Genomic DNA, 20285 nt, shown 5'->3' with positions numbered 1-20285 from the left:
CTCAATCATGAAGATTCCAGAAAGAACTACACCGTTAATCATGTGTACTCCAGGATGCTGGGAATTGTAGTTCCATCAACATAGACATCGTGGATTTGAGCAGTTTACCCACCACCGAGCACTCTTATTACACAAATGCATTTTTCCACATGAATGAAGAGGAGAATGTTTTTTGATAGAACAAAGTGTGTGGCAAGAACGTTTGGTAGGATAGATACTATGTTTAGAGGTATGATTACGCCAAAGTGTGACAATACACCCCCCTCCCGGGCGTGGTTGAGGACCAGGTTTATTTGGATGAAGACGATGAAACTTGGTTACCAAACGAGGAGCATGAACCTGCGTAGCGGGTTCCCAGGAATTTTCTTCTGGTCCATAACCTTTCCATGCTATTAAATACCATAAAGAGGAACCACGGAATCGAGAATCTAAAATGGCATGTACTTCATACTCCCAGTGTCCTTGTACCAATAATGGAGCTGGCCGAGATGTGCTTGATGAAGTGGCAGGCTTTAAGAAAGACGTATGAAATACTGGATGTATTTTCAGAGAGGAAGGCAATTTCAATTTGTAAGTTACTGGATTAACTTGACGAAGGACTTCATAAGGACCTATGAATTTAGGATTAAATGTATTGTGATCTTTGAATGTAAAATTCTTGGTGGATAACCAAACTTTGTCATGTATTTTGTAAATGGGGCCAGGTTGATGTTTCTTGTCATATTGTAACTTATAATTGTATTTTGCTTGACGTAAATTAGCTTGTAATTGTGTATGTACCTTTTGCATATGATATACAATGTCTTGAACCGCAGGTATTTTATGGGATGTAACTGGTAAAGTGACAGGCAGTATTTGTGGATGTTGACCATACAGACCATAAAACGGGGTTTCTTTTATAGACGCATGATAAGAATTGTTATATGCTAGTTCAGCAAGCCATAAAAGATCTGGCCATATTGTAGGGGTGTCAGAGGCATAACAACGTAAATACTGTTTCAGTGTCTGATTCAATCTTTCGGTTTGACCATCAGTTTGTGGATGGTAACTAGTAGATAGAGCAGAGTCTATTTGCAAAGCTTGACACCAAGTTTGCCAAAAGCGAGCTGAAAATTGCGTGCCTCTATCTGAAAGGATTACCTTTGGAAGTCCATAAAGACGGACAATATTTTGAAGTATAAGATTGGCTAGAGTGCTGGATGTTGGAAGCCCCTTGCATGCTATGAAATGAACGTATTTTGTGAGACTGTCTACAACTACCAAAATTGTGTTTGTATGATTTACTGCTGGGAGTCCAGTGATGAAATCCATTGTGATGTGTTCCCAAGGGTAGTTTGGAGTCGGTAAAGGAATTAATAATCCTTTTGGTTTACTATGTGTACTCTTGCAGCGAGCACAAATTTCACAGGATTGTACAAATTTTTTAACATCCTCAGAAATTGTGGGCCACCAAAAATACCTTTTCAAAAGTTCCATGTTTTTTTGAGGTCCTGGGTGGCCTGCCATAGGATGAGTATGTAGCCATTGGAAGGCTGTTTGTCTTAAATCTTTAGTTGGTAAATATACTCGAGACTCAAATAATGGTAAGCCTTGTTGAATGGTATGTTTATTGCTTTGCTGTAACCAATTCTGCCAATCTGTGATATGAAAGTGAGAGCGAATAAGATCTAAAAAATCATCAGCGGCTATTAAACAGAGCACTTTGGTAGGATCTATAATAGACTGTGGTTGTTGTTTTTCATGAGAGAGAGAAGAGTCCTGTCTTGTGAGAGCATCTGCTTTTTTATTTTCAGAGCGCGGACGGAAGGTTACAATAAAATCGAATTCTGCGAAGAACAACATCCATCTTAATTGTCTGGGAGTCAATATCCGAGCAGAACTCATAAACTTGAGATTTCGATGATCAGAGTATACTGTGATTTTATGCTTAGATCCTGATAGATAGTGTCTCCATTCTTTGAAAGCGTCTTTTATTGCTAAAAGTTCTTTCTCTGCAATAGTATAGTTTTGTTCAGCGACATTCAATTTTCTGGACATGAATGCAACTGGATGGAGTTGTCCAGTGTATGGATGACGTTGTGATAAAATGGCTTCTATAGCCACATCTGAAGCATCGGCTTCCACAATAAAAGGGTCTGTGACTCTCGGGTGAGCTAAAACAGGTGCAGTAGTAAATGCCTGTTTTAACATGATGAATGCTGCATTAGCTTCTTCAGACCAACAAAAAGGAACATTTTTACGTAACAGTCTAGTGATGGGTGCCACCTTCTGGGAGAAATGATCTATAAACCGTCGGTAAAAATTTGCAAAACCTAAAAAACATTGTACATCACGTACAGATTTAGGCGTAGGCCATTCCATTACGGCTTGGATTTTTCTTTCGGTAATCTGCATTCCTTTAGGTGTTAAAATAACTCCCAAAAACTCCACTGTGGTTACGTGAAATTCACATTTACTAAGCTTACAAAATAAATGTTGAATTCTTAATGTATGTAAAACCTTTTTCACATGTTCCTTATGTAATTGTACTGAGGTAGAATAGATCAGAATATCATCAATATATACAATTACAAAAATATCAAGATATTCTCTTAGCACATCATTAAGAAAATATTGAAAAGCAGCAGGAGCATTACACAAACCAAAAGGCATTACCAGATATTCAAACAGGCCATAACGAGTTTTAAAAGCTGTTTTCCATTCATCACCTTCACGAATACGAACCAAATGATAAGCACCTCGTAAATCAAGTTTAGTATAAATTATTGCATTCTTAACTTGATCTAATAGTACTGGGATTAATGGTAATGGATATTTATTCTTTACCGTGATCTTATTCATGGCTCTATAGTCTATGCATGGTCGTAATTCACCATTTGACTTTGGTACAAAAAATAGTGGAGAGGCAGCTGGTGAACGTGAAGGACGAAACAAATTATTTTCTAAACATTGATCAAGATAGTTGCGTAAAACAAAATTCTCCTTTTCAGATAAAGCATAGATTCTACAATTAGGGATGATAGATCCTGGCATGAGATCTATTTGACAATCGTACGTTCTATGTGGGGGTAAGGTACTTGCGGCTTGTTCACTAAAAACATCTTCATATTCTTTATAAATATGAGGTAAGCTAGTATCTTTTTCTGCTGCCGTAGCGATACATTGTGAAACAATTTTCTGATCATTATGAAAACAACTCTTTTGACAGAATTCTGAAAGAAAGTTAACTGTTTGTTATTTCCAGTCGATATGTAGATTGTGTAATACTAGCCATGGCATTCCAAATATGAAACCATACTGGGGTGCTTGGATGATATCGAAAGACACGCTTTCTTGATGTTCTTGACCATTAATGTTTTTACAAATTGTGTGAATAGGTACAGTACACATGGTAAAAGGGCCTCCAGATAATTCAGTTCCGTCCACAGCTTGTACAATCTCGGGTATTTGTTTTTTTGTACATGTGAGTTTCAGTGATTTAACAGTTTGAGAATCTACAAAATTTCCAGTGGCACCTGAATCTATTAGTGCTTGAACTGTCTGCCATTTTCCTTGAACTATAATTTGCATAGAAAGTCGTAAATGTCTAATATGATGACTAGTTTTGGAATGTACAGAAGGGATCATTTTTGTACCCAAGAGATCCCCTTCCTTGATTCTTGGGCCCACTAGTTTTCCTCAGAATTTTCAAGCATAGCTATTTGTTTCTTTGAATTAAAATTTAAATCCGATTTATTCTTTGGTTTTGATAGACAATCTCTCACAAAGTGTCCTTTCTTACCACAATAAAGACATTGTCCTTGCGGCAACGAAGTTCTTTTTCTTCCTTAGTTAGGGGTTGACGAATTGTTCCTATTTCCATGGGTTCGCCAGTATTATCTGATGATGAAGTGGATGTAAACGTATTTCGATTTTGTGCAGAACGCCAGAAACTCCATTCAGGACGTTTTCTGTCTCCTCTTCTTTCTGTAAGTCTATGATCTAATCTTAAAGTGAGATCTATCAAATCATTGCAAGTTTTAGGTTGAGGATCAATTTGTGCTTGAATACCTTTTAATTCGTCTTTAAGTCCCTGATAGAAAATTGCGGCTCTTTTTTCCTAAGGCCAAGATGTTTCCATAACCAGACGATTAAAGTGAGAGAGATAGGTGATAAGATCTTTATTTCCTTGTCGTAACTCTAAAAGTTCTTTATCAGGTGATAAGGTAACAGATCGTCGATCAAAAACTTTTTCAAACTCTTGTATAAACATGCGCCAATTGTATAATAGCCTACTATCTTGACGTACTAATGGTACTGCCCATATAGCAGCATCTCCAGTTAAATATGAAATGAGGAAGGCTATTCTCGACTGTGGATCCGGAAAAGCAGCTGGACCGCATGTAAAATGTAACTCCACTTGCGTGAGGAAAATTTGTACTTTGGAGGAATCTCCTGAGAATCTTTCTGGAGCAGCAAGAGGAATTTGAGTGGGAACATGTACTGAAATGTTACTGGGAGAAGCAGAAACACGTGATTGGGCAGTGGCTCCTTGTTGCATTGCTGTTGCACCATCTACCTTGGCTTGTAATTGTGTCACCTTTGTGACGAGAGCTGCTGTGGTATTTTTTGATTCTTGCAATTCTTTTTGTAATTGGTTCAAAGCTTGCATAACAGTATCCAAAGGGGCCATTTTTGAAACAGTAACACAAACCAAGAGGAAAATACATTTCCTGTGCTTACTATTCTGTCAAAGTCGGATTCCTCGGGATTTGTGTCTTTGTTCTGTTATGATTTATTGTTGGCAATTATCACTTCAAATATCATACTCAAAAGGGAAAAAGAAGATCATCACGAAAGGCAATCTAAAGAGAAAAGTTTCTTAGACATGCATAGAAGACAATTACAAGGATATTTAAACATTTATCCAATATTTATTATAAGGCAAGTAATACGCAAATATTTAATAATATATTCACAAAAATACTATCTGAGAAGAAATATTAATATCCTTCAAATATGTTTATCTAATAATTAAAATATAATTTGAAATCTACAATGTATTTTAGTTAACATCTTTTTGTCCAAAATTGCACAATGAATTCTAAAACTGTAACTTTTCAGCTTTGTAAAAATACCTATGAATCTTTCTTCTCAAGAAACACAGTGAATTCTAATGTTTAACCTTTCACAATAGAATGCGCTCTTATATTGATTCTTTCTTCCTAATAAACAAAAATATTTAAATAAGAAGTCTTTTTAAAACATGAGCACGCACCACGTGTAAATGTGTCATCTGTTTAAACATTTAAGAATAACATAATTCAATTCAGCTGGAACCATTTATAAAGTCTGCAAATGACCATGCTTAGTTTTACTTAAAAGAATCCTTTTAAACAAAAATATGTTGCACTAGAATTGTAACTAATCCCCAGGGCATATTTAAACTAAAATAACACAAAGCTTTGAATATTCCTAAAGCAATGTTGTTAAAGGTCAAACACTGCTTTGCTTTTCAGATTTTTAACTAAACAAAGATACTGAAGATTAAACAAGCAATTATTTCAGTTTCCTATCCTAAATAAACAATGTTACTAAACATGAAACTCTCTGCTTAGATTCTGTCTGCAAAATAAACAATGTTATTAAACATGAAACATTTGCTTCAGTTCAGTCTTTCAAAAAAGAAATGTTCCTGAAAAGTAAACACTCTTAGGACAGCAAGTCCGTCCACTTGCTTCTTGGAACTCCAGAGACCATCCACTGCACGGCAGGGGACCAAAAGGGCAAATCCAGATGGGAATCACCAAACCAAATCCAATCCAGGCAAAGTCCAAAATAGTAAGCACAGGGAAATGGGAGTGGTCGGTTTTTATAGCAGAACCACGCCCTCAATCATGAAGATTCCAGAAAGAACTACACCGTTAATCATGTGTACTCCAGGATGCTGGGAATTGTAGTTCCATCAACATAGACATCGTGGATTTGAGCAGTTTAACCACCACCGAGCACTCTTATTACACAAATGCATTTTTCCACATGAATGAAGAGGAGAATGTTTTTTAATAGAACAAAGTGTGTGGCAAGAACGTTTGGTAGGAGAGATACTATGTTTAGAGGTATGATTACACCAAAATCTGACAGAATTCCACCACCAATCATCTCGAGTGCATGTCAACCACCACCATTGCAAACTTCATAATGGGAGGCAACTCTCTCAGTGGTCCAATGAAATCCAAACAGACAGTATGGCAAAACTTGCCAGGATCCACTAAATGTCCACCATTACATTTTTCAAAAAACAATCTCTTCTCACTCACTTTGCACAAGCCACAATTTTGCACCCACTCCTTGATCTGATTGTCCATACCTGACTACCAAAAAATATTCCTCACTCTCCTGGTGGTCAAGCCGTGACCAAGATGACCCTCTTGCGCTAACTGAAAGATACGAAAACGCAACCCTACAGGAGGAACAAAACAATCTCCCTTCATGATCACATCATTACTGCACACTGAAAGATCCTCCAACACCTTCAAATAGGACCTCACTGCTGGGGCTAAAACACTCTCTCTCACCCCTCCACACTTGATTATTTTAACTACCTCTTTATCACAGGATCCTCCTTCATCTTTTCCTGCCACTGCATTTCCGAAAATGAGCCCGTTGCACTATCCCCTGAGTCATGCATGGTGGCAACAGCACCCTCCTCATTTGCATCTCTCACACCAACACCATCCACTTCCTCACAGTTCAAAGATAGTCTGGATAAGCAATCCACCTGAACATTTCTCCACCCTTGCAAGAACTCAACAGAGTATTTATATTCCTGACGCCTGCCCGCAAGCCTAGCTAATCTGGCTGAACCCTTCCCTGCACCACCTGGAGCCAAGATTCTGACCAGCGGTTTCTGATCCGTCTGCAAAACAAATGGCAAGCCCCATAAATATACACAGAAGTATTCAGCACCCCAGGCTGCTGCCAAAGCTTCCCGTTCAATGACCGAATAGTTTTTTCCAGCCATCGTCAGGGTGCGAGAAGCAAATGCTACTGTTTTTTCTTCACCACCATGAAGTTGAGAAAGCACGACTCCCAAACCAGAAGCACTGGGGTCAACAGTGAGAATAGTTTTAAGACCTCTATCAAACACTGATAATATGCTTGCCTTATGTATATCATTCTTGATTTTGTCAAAACATAGCTGTTGTTCTTCCTGCCACTCAATCTTATTCCCCTTTTGCAACAATTTCTTCAGACTCTCTGTTTTTCTGCAAACTTCAACAAATTTAGCGTAGTATTCCACCAACCCCAGGATTGATCTTAATTGATCTCTATCCTTTGGAACGGATGCTCCACTTATAGCATTCAACAAGGAACATTTTGGCTTGCTTGAACCCATAGCCACACTGTAACCCAAATACTCCACTTCTTCAGCTAAAAAGGTGTATTTTTCTTGATTAAGTGTGAGACCATATTCCTTCAATTTTTTCAACACTAGGCATAAGGTGGCATTATGCTCTCCCTCTGATTTTCCCATCACCAAAATGTCATCTTGGAAATAAATTACATCCTTCACCCATTCCAACACTTTCGTCATAACTCATTGAAAAACGCTGGCAGCGGATGCCAACCCAAACGGCAAGCGAGTGATGAATGTGGTAAGTGATTTGGAGCTCTTGTGCAATCTTACTTGGTGGTACGCAGTCCTTAGACCTAGTTTAGAGAAATATCTTTTGTCTTTCGCCAATGTAAGTAGATCACTTATATTGGGAAGAGGGAAGACATCCACTACAATATTCTGGTTGACAGAGCGCAAGTCAACACAGAATCTTAGGCAACCATCAGCCTTCTTGGTGATAACCACCAGCGATACCCACTCCAACGCCTCAACAGGCTCAATGACCCCATCTTCCAACATCTCTGCCAAAAGTTTTTTCAATCCCTCACAAACTGACAGTGGAACTCGCCTTAATTTATGCTGTACTGGAGCAGCATCACGTTTTACTTAAACTTTATGAGCATACCCCTTCAGACATCCCAATTGTTTGTTAAACACATTTTCTGCCCCGTTACATTCCAGAATTAATGATGGCTTAGTTGAGCACATCATAACAACTTACCTTTCCTTTTCTCTTTTCCACTTCCTCCACTTACCAACCCAACATCATTGGATCTTCATCTCTTCGGAGACCACGGAGGCCCTTTCCCGGGGAAGACTCATCTGGAAAGAAGAAGAGAACGGACATTACACACTAGAACAATTGGGACTTGGACCTATCTGACAGTATAAAAGAAATACTTAGATGAAAAATAAAAGCTCACCTAAAAACTCTGATATCCCGACTTGTTTCTATTCTGTCCGCGGCCCGCTACACCCACACCTCGTACAATGCCACTACCCACTGTAACTAAACTGATGTAGTGGGTAGCCACATATTGTGATGCTGATCAGAACTGTGCCACTAGAGAAAATATGTACACAGACTGCAATCTGTAGGTGACAACAAATACAGGCTGAGACCACAAGTACTCTGACACAACCATGTGAGAAACATAGGAATGGGGAAAAAAGCACACAAATACAACACATGCTGTACGTCTGTGAATATAATGGTGTAAAATATCACGTTGATGGGCAGGGGATGGTGCATGGACCAGACTGGTGTTGGTAAGACTGCAAATGCAGTGTACTCTTTGCGGTTGGCAGTATGAGTAACACGCTGGGATGGCAGGTGGAAATCTGTATCCTCATGGTAGCTCTGTGGGGCAGTTACCACCACGTTGTTGGTGGACCAAATAGAGTCAGTGCCAGTCTTGGGGTGCATGGCATGCTGCTCTTAGCTCTGCAAATCAGGCAGTAGAAAAGGCAAAGGGCCTGGGGCCCCCGGCACTGCCCATCCCAGGTGCATTGGCTGTGTAGGGGGACCCGGAAGCGCACCATACAACATCACCACCAACCTTTGCATGGGGGTTTCACCACCAAGCAAAGGCTGGTGAAAAAGCAGGAACATACCTCCAATAGCAAGTCAGTGATGTGACATGTCAACTGCCACAACAGTTAAAGATTGATTTTACACCATCTCATTGCAGAGGATGATGGCTCTCCTGCTGATCTGCCTGTCTTCGAGTTCCCCGATGACCTGTGTTAGACTTTTCTTCCTTGCCGTGGTCTCCCCTAACTTTTTGCCTCTGTTTCCCAGGTTGTTGATGTGTGCTGGACTCTGTTTTTGCTGTTTTTCTTACTCTGGGCACTTTACCGCTGCTAACCAGTGCTAAAGTGCAAGTGCTCCTACACAAAATGTATATGTAATTGGCTTGGCCATGATTGGCTATTTGATTTACTAGTAAGTTCCTAGTAAAGTGCACTGGAGGTGCCCAGGGTGTGTAAATCAAATGCTACTAGTGGGCCTGCAGCACTGGTTGTGCCACCCACATAAGTAGCCCTGTAATCATGTCTCAGACCTGCCACTGCAGTGTCTGTGTGTGCAGTTTTAAATTGTAAATTTGACTTGGCAAGTGTACCCACTTGACAGGCCTAAACCTTCCCTTTTCTTACATGTAAGGCACCGCTAAGGTAGGCCCTAGGTGGCCCCAAAGGGCCAGTCAAAGCAGTGAAATCGGCAGTAAAAGTGCTCATACGTGGAGGGCTCTCATAAGAAAAAACTGAGGGGGTCATTCTGACCCAACCGACCACGGGAGCACCGCCAACAGGCTGGCGGTGCTCCCAAGGGCAATCTGACCGCGGCGGTTCAGCCGCGGTCAGAAAGGGTAAACCGGCGGTCTCCCGCCGGTTTACCGCTGCCCCATTGATCAGACACCCGCTACCGCCATCCTGTTCATGGCGGGAAACCCGCCATGAACAGGATGGCGGTAGGGGGTGCCGCGGGGCCCCTGGGGGCCCCTGCAGTACCCATGCTAATGGCATGGGCACTGCAGGGGCCCCCGTAAGAGGGCCCCACAAAGTATTTCAGTGTCTGCTTTGCAGACACTGAAATACGCGACGGGTGCAACTGCACCCGTCGCACCCCTGCAACTACGCCGGCTCAATTCTGAGCCGGCGTCCTCGTTGCAGGGGCATTTCCGCTGGGCCGGCAGGCGCTCTTTTGGAGAGCGCCCGCCGGCCCAGCGGAAATGTTTGAATGGCCGTTGCGGTCTTTTGACCGCGGTGCGGTCATTTGTCGGCGGTACCTTGGCGGACGGCCTCTGCCGTCCGCCAAGGTCTGAATGACCCCCTGAATGTTACTTGTAAGTAAACATGAACCATTAGTATTTGTATATGTCCAGCATGTATCATGACTTATAAAATAATGACTTTGAATATTTCAATGAATCTTGCAGAAAAAGAAAATAGATTGAAGTAACGGCGTTTGCCGTCAGTATAAAACACCAACAAAACACCATTAAAACAAATTCTATGCTTGAAGATAAGGTTAGCTTGTGGCTTGGTGCATGGGTTAAAAAGTAAAAAAAATAAAAAATAAAGAAGAGTTTGAGGACAAGCTTGATACACTAAAGAGGTGTGCTAGCACATACATATGGTGGCATATTGCATGTATTCATTAATTTGGGCACTGATTAAAAACGTCCATCATTGCAGTAGAATAGATTCTAAATAGGCAAGATTTGATGGGTATACCACTAATCTCTTAGTGGTATGGTGTTTTTGTGGTTGCATGTATGGCTAAGGATGGCAAAACTCATGGAACAGGCGCTATGGTGAACAAGGTTTTTTAGTAGCCCTGGTGGAAATGATTGTCACATGACTCTGATTTTGTTGATTAGTGAGTAATATATTGTTAAATTGTATATGTGGGCACTGTCTTTGATGTCCTGAAGAGGCCAGAAATTTAAAGGCCGAAACGCCTCGACAATGTTTATGAGGAGTGTTTCTGGAATTATGGAGTAATGTGAAAATGGGACGGTATCGCATATAAGCACCAGGAACAAAGGACCTAGAAAAGGCGATACTAAAGATCATTACCTCAGAGTATAATACTGCTTGCCACAAAGGTTTAGAAGCTCATGAATTGAAAGATTTCAGTGCAAGAGTCTTTTTTGTATATTATTTTAGAATCTTATATGTTATATGCATTATGATTATTTGTGTATTGGTAATTGTTTGTATAAATGGTCTGTGATTGAGTCATAGTTTTGTCATGTTTTATATGACTGGTGATAGCTAGACAAAGATAGACAAAAAATCATAAATAATTGGAATGGCAAAGGTAATAAATGTTTTTCAGTGATTGATTGATTTTTTCACTTAGGATAGTTACAAATGTGTATTTATCCCCTCTGTACTTTTATAATTTGGATTGATATTTGGCCCTGATACAGTGCGATCATAAGGGCCTTCCCCAAATAGTATAGATATTGTTTTGCATCTTCCTGAACGCGACCGGAGCGACAGAGACAAAGTGAAAACCAAGATGGCGGATCTGCTCGCGGCGCCCTGCCGGGCCCGAGGCTGGGGACTGGCTTGCCGGCGCGGGCGCCGCGGGCAGAGCCGCAGCGTGTGGCTCGGAGGGCGCTGGGGCCGGGACTGAGCCCCCCACGCGGAGGAGCGGTGCGGACGAGGCCAGCACCGTGAATCGGGCAGCTACAAATGCCGTGAGGACTGCCTGGGCCAGGCTCTGACGTCCGAGCCCCCCAGGCTCGAAAACAACACCTCCGGCGAGCGGGAACCTCCCGGCGCCCCGCGCCCCGTGAGTTAGGAAGGCGCGGGCCTGGGAGAGAAGCGCACCGCTCCAGTGGGGATTCCCTCGTTTGAACTGCGGCGGAGGAGAGCAGGCGCTTGGGGTGAAACGGGCGGCGGCCCCCCCGGTGGACCGGCGGGCCCGGGGACCCAGCACTGAGGGAGCTCCCCCCCACGGAATAGAGGCCACTGAGCAAAACAAATCATTGACGGGCCCAGGTCGAACAGGAGGCAAGGCGATGATTCCAGTCCCCCCTCTGTCAAAGAGACCACACACAAAATTTTAATAAGCAAGGCCCCCATGAACGTCGATTCTAAATGCTGGGGAATGACTCCTCTGAATACTTGAGCTTATCGTTAATATACCAGCCAACCTGGCCAAAGCGACAGGCCGATGAGGGACAGGAGCAACCATAGGGAGAATTAAGAGAAACTCCATGTTCAGAGTTAGTGGGCTAACGACTGCAGGAAGCCGGGAAGGAAACTGAGATGAAGACCACACGTATGACCTAAAGGATATCACTTCCGCAAACTCCCTCCGAGACTACCCCCTGTGAATGCGCTAAGGGTGCAGAACCTAGACGAGGCAGCGGTAAAAGCCGGAGAGGCTGCCTCCAACCCCCTGAGACAAAATGGGGAAAGACAGAACGAACAAACAACCCCCTCCCTCCCAGCAGCAAAAGATCGACCAATTTACAACACCAGCAGGCTCTAAGGCAGAAGGGGAAACAGCCACTGGAGGCCCAGCACTAGATGGAGTAAGAGCTATTCTCCAAGCCATTCAATCATCGCAGTCAGCCGTGGAGACCAAAATTGGGGAAGTGCGTGAGGATGTGGGCCTCATCAGGCAAGACCTCAGAAATGCGGTGAGTCGAATCACTGAAGTAGAGGGCCGAGTTTCCCAAACCGAAGACGAATTAGCTGATCTTTGAACCAAAGTGGCCCAGCTACAAACACGAACATCCGAGCTACACCGCCGCGCGGAGGATGCAGAAAATCGATCGCGACGTAACAACCTACGCCTTGTCGGATTTCCTGAGGGAGTAGAAGGAGATAAAGCTTCAGACTTCTTGGAGCATTGGATTAGGACCTGGATGCCAGACCAAACTCTTTCGCCCTGGTTTGCGGTGGAGAGCGCCCATAGAGCCCTGGCCCCGCGTCCCCCACCGGGCGGCCCCCGGCGCCCAATGATTGCACGCATCCTCAACTTCAGAGATCGGGACAACATCCTTAAAGAAGCAAGACGCTTGGGGGATCTTCAATGGGAAAATCACAGAATTTTAATATTCCCAGACTACACCCGGGAGGTCCAGATCCGTCGGCGCTCATACGAACAGGTTAAACAAAAACTTAGAGCCATGCAACTTTCATACATGCTCTTATTCCCTGCGAAACTCAAAGTCATCATGGCGGGCAAGGCACACTTCTTCGAATCCCCGGAGGAGGCATGGGACTGGCTCACTGAGGAGGGCTTAGGGGCCCGCAAGAGACTTACAACACGAGAGGGGGTATCCTCCCACGACAATCCTCTGCCTACCGGGGGCCCCGGAGGAGCCGTAAACGTACTAGATCCCGGAAGGGAAGGAAAAATGACCTAGACGCCTCCCTGGAAGAAGGAGCGGCTGGGGGGCCCGACCCCCGAGGGGAAGGAACACCAGGCGAGCCCCTGGAGTCACGGGACCGGGCGCGGGCTAGAGACGATGACCGCTTGAGCCTATCTCAGGTGCTCGGTAGAGATGCCGTGCGAAGCTCCTTGGAAGTGCCGGGGAGAACCAGAGGGTCTGGGTTGCCCCGTGGGGCCCCCCTTTCTAGGGGCTCCGCTGGTGATCCGACTCCTCCCCTCTCTGAGGTTTGCCAAATCTGGCCTGACTTCTTGTGAACAATTGTAAGAGATCCGACTAAATGGAGGGGTCCATCACTCCACTCCTATGACAGCCTCATTGGCTGTTTTGTTCAGGTTGGGGACTAGGGCGACAGATGTTTCCAGGGAGGGAGTATGGGGTGGGGGGGTTGGGGGGGTAAGAAGTTTGAGTTGGGAATAGATAGCTACAGTTTGTTGACTGGTTTTCACAACTTTAGTAGTGCACTGTTACGGTTAGAATGGTCATTCCTGTGTCCGCTGGCATACACCCGACAACGTAAGACTCCCGCACAGTCCACGCAGGGTCCTTCTTGACACAAATCATCTCCTGGAATGTGAACGGTCTATTAGATAAGATCAAGAGATCCGCAGTAATCAATACTCTCCGTAGGTATTCCCCCTCAGTGGTCCTACTGCAAGAAACCCACCTTCTGGGAACCAAATGCCCTATGCTTGCACGAGGAGGATTCGATCGAGTTTACCACGCAGGCTTCTCCAGAGGCTCCAGAGGTGTGGCCATCCTGCTCCACCGCTCGCTGCCTATGGTGATCACATATACGTTGTCTGACCCGCAGGGCAGATTTGTAGTTGTCTCGGGGCTGCTTCGCGGCTCACCCCTAAATCTCGTATGCGTATATGCCCCCCCAGCAGGACTGACGGCTTTTTACTCTCACTCCGCCAGGTAATAGCGAGACTCCCCCAGGGAACCACGTTGATGGGAGGAGACTTTAACGCGGTCCTAGACCCCAGACTAGATGTATCCGGAGACATTACTGCGGGCAGGTCCTCCCGAGCCACGAACCTTAACGACTGGGCTGAAAGCCTTGGCCTGTGTGAAGTGTGGAGAACCTGGCACCCCAGAGAACGTCAATATACACACACATCGGCCGCTCACCGGGCACACTCTAGAATTGATCTGGTATTCATGCCGGCCCTTGACGTCACCGGCGTCACGGGCGCAGAGATACTGCCCTGAGGGTTGTCGGACCACGCACCGGTACGAATCCGGCTGGGCGGAGTGGATCCCAATTAGGCGCCCAGTGTGGCATCTGAACGCATGGTTCTTGCAAGACAATGATTATACCCTTGAAATTAGGGAACACCTCACACAATATTTTGAACTAAACGAAGGAACGGTGCAGTCTCCGGGCACGTTATAGGCCGCCTGTAAGGCTACCCTATTAGGGCAAGCTAAATGCCTCATACGGGCGCGTGAGCGTGCTCACGATTCACGAGTGACTGAGTTGGAAACTGAAGCACTAAAGCTGGAGCACCAACACACAACCTCATCTGAGGCCTCTACAATGAGACAACTGATCAGAGTTCGGGAAGAAATCAAGCACTTAGTACTAGAGTCAGCAAAACACATGTGGAGGGCATCATCCGCACGAATATACGGGTGGGGAGACAAAAATGGGAAGCTCCTCCATTGGCTGGCCACCCGGACCCTAGTTAACAGAACAATTCCCGAAATCAGGGATGACTCAGGTACCCTCTCTAAGACACCTTTTGAGATTGCCCAGAGCTTCGCTTCCTACTATGCACACCTCTACACAGAACACTCTCGGCCCACTATGGAAAAAGAATCCCCCCTTCTGAATGACATTACTCTCGCCAGGGTTTCCCAGAAGACCAAGACAAGGATGGATGAGGCAATCAGCATTACAGAAATAACTAACGTGATCGCCAGCCTTGCCACAGGCAAGACTCCAGGGCCAGATGGATTCCCAGCGGAAATATACAAGAAATGTAGCAATATTCTTGCTCCATACCTACTTAAGATGTATGAGGATGCTGAGCAGAGGGGTCACTTCCCTCCCGGGACTGACCTAGCTACAATCGCAGTGATCCCTAAAACCCAACCTCCGTCACAAAACTGCTCGGCATACCAGCCCATTTCACTCCTTAATATTGAGATCAAAGTACTGGCCTCAATCCTAGCCTCTAGACTAAAAGACACAATGCCCACCCTGATACACCCTGATCAATGCGGCTTCATGCCTGCCCGTAGCACTAGGCACTGCATTAAACGGTTACATCTGGCTCTGGCACACCGAGGGACCCTGACACACACCCCACTGGCGTTGCTTTTACTTGACTTCGAAAAAGCATTTGATACAGTGGATTGGTCCTACCTTAAACAAGTGTTAATAAAAAACGGATTTGGACCCAGATTCCGGGGCCTGGTGGGACTACTCTACTCTAACCCAACGGCCCATGTCCAGGTAAATGGAGTAGTCTCAGACACATTCCCTATTAGCTGAGGCACTAGACAGGGCTGTCCATTATCCCCCTTGCTCTTTGCGCTAACGATAGAACCCCTGGCAAAACTGCTACGAGAAGACCCTCTGATAGAGGGCTGGCCGTGGCCGATGTGCCCAGAGGACCGAGTGGCGCTATACGCGGACAATGTCCTGTTATACATCTCTAACCCGGCCAAGAGTGGCCCACGCATTCTGCAAATTCTAAATCTTTTTTCAGAGGCTTCAGGACTGACTCTGAACCCCAATAAATCCCTGCTGGTTCCCCTCCATCAGTCACGCGACTGTGTGGACTGGCAGCAAAACATACCGGTGCGGAGGAATAGCTTCAAATACCTAGGGGTACATGTTTCAACGCTCCCTGAATTAACGTGGGAGCTCAATATTACTCCACTAACCAAAAAAATAAAAAACGATCTCCAACGTTGGAGGGACCTCCCCCTCAACATACTTGGTAGAATCGCTCTCTATAAAATGATGGTCCTTCCCAGGCTCCTCTATCTCCTCCAGAACTTCCCACATCCTATCCCCATGAAATGGTTTAAAGATATGGACTCGCTAGCTCGCCAGTTCCTGTGGAGCGGTGCCCGGCCCCGTCTGGCGCTTAAAACTTGCCAGAGAGATGTCTATGAAGGGGGTCTGGGAATGTCCAACATTCGCTATTACCACCTGGCTGCGCAGCTGTTAGTGATTAATGACTGGATGGGGGGGGATGGACAGATCCGGCATACCGGCTGGAACTCCAGACACTGAGTTATACTAGGATTTTTGATGCCCTGTACGGTGGCCCGATTTCGCGAGGGGTCCCGGAGGTGACCGGGGTGGTACTACAGGGATGGCGGACGGTCCAGAAGGTGTCGGGATGGTGGGGGCGACTTACCCAACAGACTCCACTGTGGCATGGGACATACTTAAGAGAGGTAGCTGGCCTGGATGGATTCCAGAAATGGGATAATATAGGTATCTCTACACTGGGAGATGTATGGGAGAACTCACGCATGTGCTCCTTTGAGAGCCTGCAGGCAACCTATTCGCTAAACAAGACACAATTCCATAAATATCTCCAGGTCCATCACGCCCTACTGACGCAGATACAGACAGGCGATAGCATTCCCGAGAGTAGCCCTATGGAGAGAAGGGCACTGATGGGGAACTTGGGTAAGGAAGGCATCTCCCAGATATATCGTACATTGATTACTGCCACTGCATGTTCCTTGGAGGGGCTGCGTCGGAAATGGGAGGGATGGGTGGGACCTCTGGAGGAGATGGACTGGAATGAAGAACTGGCAGCTCCTCATACCTTAACGATGACGACTCGTCTCAGACTAATACAGACCTACTATCTCCATGCAGTTTACCTTACACCGCCAAATTATACAAGGCGGGCCTCCGACCCACAGATGACTGCCCCCGGTGTATGAGTCCAGATGCCGACTTTTTCCATATGGTGTGGGTGTGCCCAGTGATTAAAACATATTGGGGGGCTATATCGCGAGAGATCTTAACGGTCTTGCAGGTAGATACGGAGTTGACACCATTGACATTCCTACTAGGTATCATGGAGGACTCTGGGCTGAGAAGACCAGAACGAACCTTCCTAGGGGTGGCATGCCTAGTAGCCAAAAGAGACATCATGGCGGACTGGAAGGCCAATAAAGCACCAGCTCTGGCGAAGTGGAGACGGGGGTGGACTGGTGTCCTCAATGTGAAAAGCTAGTATACGAGGCTAGGGGTTCCCCCGAAAAATATAACAAGATATGGGGAAAGTGGGAAGCCACAACAGATTACCCTGCCCCCACAAACTGAATGACACACCAAAAGGGTGAGCCGGAACACACACCACCTTCCCCCTCTCCTATGTGGGACGAGTTACTTATGAAATACACCATCGAAGAGATGTACAATCTAAGTGCTTAGGGGTTGTCTGGGACATTGGGATTGACCACTGTTTAGTGCCCGTTGGCACCAATTCATCAATATGTATAACTGTTTTTTTTTTTTTTTTTTTTTTTTTCCTTTTGCAAAATCAATAAAATTTCTTTATTAAAAAAAATAAAAATAAAAAGATTGAAAAATTAAAACTAAAAAGGAAAAATATGAGAACCTAACTCCATGCACAAGTACTTTTGGAACACCTGAAAAATAACACTATTCCTGTAGGCCTCCAGGTTAGAAATATACCAATGTTTGTTTCAGATAAGACTTACCTACTACACTTTAGTGCCGTAGGTACGAAATGCTCACAGAAGTGGTTGGCCCTTTCCATAGAAACAGCGTTGAGAATAAGCGATCATATCTGATTTTAAAACACGACCAGTGAATCAAAAAACAACTAAAGTGGCTAGCGATGACAAGAGCTTCCGAACAGAGGAAGTGTATCCCCTCCTGAAGGAAGATATTTATAAATTTAACAATCCGAGCTATTTGAACCTACAATTTCAGACCAGGTCACGAAGAAGATTAATTACGCTTTTTGACACATCTTCTGATGCAGAACAAGAACATTTAACACAGCCATATTCTGCACCTCAATACCCAACAGCCTAACTTTTTTTCAACAGAGGAGGGCGCAGAGGAAGAGGCGCTGGGATGGGAGGGAGATCCCAGTACCAAGAACAGGGCAGAGGCCAGTATTTGGAGCAAGGAGAGTTTCAAACAAGGAAAAGAACATACAGAAGATAGACATCTACTGTATGATATGGACAGTATCCCCATTTACAATTTGTCTGATTACAAAATTTCAGATACTGAATATGCAATATTAAATAAAGGTCTCTCTTTTGTACATGTGAAAATACAAGATCCAGTTGACACAAAGACAGAAATTTTACAGTTTTTACGCAAAGTTCGATTGCAAGCATTCTTTCGGGAAGGGTTGAAGGTTGTAGAATTTATGAGAGAAGAGGAGAATTATAGAGGACTGCATCTTAAGTACACTTTTTACCCTGATACTAATAGTATGCCATCAGAAGTCCAAATCTTTGAGGATGTGGTAATTAGAGAACTTGACCTTTTGAATAATAAAAAAATATTTTTTAAACAAAATTGCACAAGAGAGGAAAGGATGGCCATCAATACATTATCCCAAAATGAGAACATCATCATTAAACCAGCAGACAAGGGAGGAGGCATTGTAATATGGGACAAAGGCAAATATGAGCTGGGAGTGATGCAGCAACTTAGTAATGAAGACCATTATCGACTTCTCACAGAAGACCCTGTGACACGACTACAAAGTATGATTAGAGAAACCACAGATGAAGCTTTGAGAGAAGGTTGGATTTGCAAGAAAGAGTATGAGTTTTTAAATCAAGGTAAAACACGCACTCCTTTTCTTTACATCCTTCCTAAAATCCATAAAGATGTGAATAATCCACCTAGTAGACCATTAATCTCAGCATGTGGATGTATTCTAGAGCCCTTAGCACAATATGTTGATACTTTTCTGAAACCACTTGTGTGGGTAACTCAGGCAAATGTAAGAGATTCTATGCATATGATAAACATGCTAGAGGGCAGTGCTTTCGATGAAGAGATACAGATGTTTGTCACATTAGAAATTGAAGCACTATATACAAACATTCCACAAAATGAAGTTTTGGAAGTTATGAGTATATACTTGGATAAAAGAGATTTGCCACAAAAGGTCCCTACATCTTTTATAATGGCCCTGGCTAAATTATGCCTTAAGAGTATTTTTTTTACCTTTGGTGAAGACATGTATTTACAAATTAAAGGTGTTGCCATGGGCTGCAGCTTCGCCCCAGCAAATTGTGAATTTGCTGATGGACTACTTTGAAAAGAAATGGATATATGACAGCAATAGTCCTTTTCGAAAACAAGTAAAACGATGGTTACGATATATAGATGATATCTTTATGGTCTGGGAGGGTAGCTTGGAGTTACTATCATCATTCCATAAATGGATTAACCATCTTACCCCTGATTTAAAATTTACAATGTCTTCCGATCTCAGACATATCAAATTTCTAGACCTGTGGACTGAGTCAAAATATGGTCAAATTGCAGTCAATCTGTATAAGAAACCTACAGATAGAAACACATTATTACATTTCTCTAGTAATCATCCACGCAATTAGAAAGAAAATTTGCCTTACAGTCAATTTCTGCAGATTCGCAGAAACTGTACAAATAAAGAATATTACTTTGTAAATGCAGAAAAGTTGGTATCCAGATTAATAGATAGAGGGTACTCTAAGAAACTAGTGAAGGGAACATGCAAGCAAGCTTGGTATACCCCGAGGGAGTGTTTACTAACCCCAAGAGAAAAGAAAAAGGAAGTCCCCTTGACATGCGTTTTAACCTATAATCCAAAAGCTAATCAGATTAGGTGTATTATTGAAAAAAATTGGAAAATATTGTATCCACTAGGAATAAAAAAAACTTTTTTCATTTAGAAGAGGACGCAACATACGTGATGCACTGGTACATGCCTCCTTCACTGTTCATGTAAAGAAAAAGAAAGATC

The sequence above is a fragment of the Pleurodeles waltl genome, chromosome 10 (genome assembly GCF_031143425.1).
Source record: "Pleurodeles waltl isolate 20211129_DDA chromosome 10, aPleWal1.hap1.20221129, whole genome shotgun sequence".
Classification (NCBI taxonomy): domain Eukaryota; kingdom Metazoa; phylum Chordata; class Amphibia; order Caudata; family Salamandridae; genus Pleurodeles; species Pleurodeles waltl.
Note: the sequence above shows the minus strand (reverse complement) of the source record.